The sequence below is a fragment of the Amblyomma mixtum genome, chromosome 3 (genome assembly GCF_055824585.1).
Source record: "Amblyomma mixtum isolate Tamu chromosome 3, ASM5582458v1, whole genome shotgun sequence".
Taxonomy (NCBI): domain Eukaryota; kingdom Metazoa; phylum Arthropoda; class Arachnida; order Ixodida; family Ixodidae; genus Amblyomma; species Amblyomma mixtum.
In genome coordinates this window covers 94201326-94203168 of record NC_143014.1, presented here as the reverse complement: position 1 = coordinate 94203168, position 1843 = coordinate 94201326, and positions in this window count along the sequence as shown.

Here is a 1843-nt window from a genome sequence, read left to right as displayed (position 1 = left end):
TGTAAACAACTCTACGCATTGACGATAGCGGTGTGACTGCCCTCAGAGTTGTCACTTTCGCTTTTAATTCAGGAGCACCTTTTGTTCATTTTTAAATATTCTAAATCTTCTAAACTTTCACACATCTTTGTAGTTGTAAAAACAAAAGCTTATTTTCAATTCTATACAACTACAAAAAAAACTTCTAGGAGAATTAATACAAAAACTACATTACTGTATAAGGCAACCCATCTCTACAGGTTTTCCCACTGAATTTAATCCTAGTGCCAGCAGAAATAATCTGAGCGCCGATCGATATAATCTGCTTGCTATGTAATTTAATCTCAGTGCCATGCACTTAATCTAAGCGCCAGCGTATTTAATCCAAGCGCCAACTCGAGCAATGCCAGCGCCAACCAATTTAATCCCAGTGCCAACGCAAATAATACAAGCGCCAGCTGTTTTAATCCAGATGGCAGCCAATTTAATCCGCATGCGGAAAACGAATGCTGTAGAAGATTCCAGAGCACAGAGAACGAATGCCAGAAATAAAGCGAAGTTAAGATAATTTCTGAGACCATGCAAGCCTGTGAGTCACATTCTCATGCACTATTTCGTTTTTTCCGCATACCTTGCAACATCAAAGAGCCATTAGCAGCTGTTAAACCTCAGTATTTAATGCAACTCTTGCAGCTTGTGACTGTCGTGTATTAATTAGTTGGGTAAGCACTGCTGATTATGGGTTGTCTTATGCGCTGAATCTACATGCTAGTTACAATTGCGGCCTTTATACTGTTTTCATACTGCCAGCTGTTTTCCTGCATCCGGTGCAAAATGTATTCGGGAGGCTCTGATAAAGATTCAACACCACTGTGTAGTAGAAACGAAAAGAGAGTAGTGTAATACAGAGTTCTTCCAGGTGGGACGAGTCATAGAACCGGAGTAACGGTTCTTCACTTTAAGGTTTTATTTAGTTTTAGAAGGGAAAGTGAGCGAAGCTACACCAGAGCTTGCAGCCTAGGTCAAGAATAGCTACTGGCGGCTGCCTTATAGCGGTGTTAACAATCTAGGTTTATACAAGCACAGAAGGGGCCGTCTTTGAAATGCAGTTTTATTTTCTGTAGGACATTAGGTGGCGCAAAGTGGGACCTCACACTTTTTACATGTCATCGTCACGCAAAGCTGCTGGTATAAAAGATAAGTTATGGCGGTCGAAAGCAGCGCACTCTACTCGCTGTACTTGCTGCATACAGTGTCGAGCAGCGTCGCGCAACGAACTGCGCCGATGCTCCCTTTTAGTCAGTCTGGGCGGAGTGGTGAGCGCCAAGTCTCTCCGCTCGCTGAGGAAAGCTTTGACTTCAGACTTGAACTTCGAAAACACTTCCTCTATAGGGTTAAAAAACGGGCTGTAAGGAGGCAGCCTCTTGATTGAGTGCAGCTGACTGGCCAGGATTGCTTGTTCCTCATGGCTGTGAGCGGGAGCATTATCAAAAATAAAAACGGCTTCTGAACCAGGCTCTTCACTTTCGACACGGGCTGATATATCGCTCAAAAATTCGTTGAACACGACCCAGTGAACCTTGTCGATAGCCGTCCAATGTATGACACCATTTGCTGACAAACAGGCGATAATGTTAAGGTTTGCGCCTCTGGTGCCAGTCGTCGTCTGCACAGCAGGTTGCCCCTTAATCGCACGGCCGAAGCTACTTGAACACCATATGTTATAGTTGGTATCATCAACGTAAAACCTGCACAAGCGGGGTCCTTCACACTGCAGCCACTGCGAATATGCTTTGCGGGTGCGTTTCACATCATCTCTGTTGCGGTCGATCGGCCTCTGAGTCACCAACTTCATAGAGTAGCC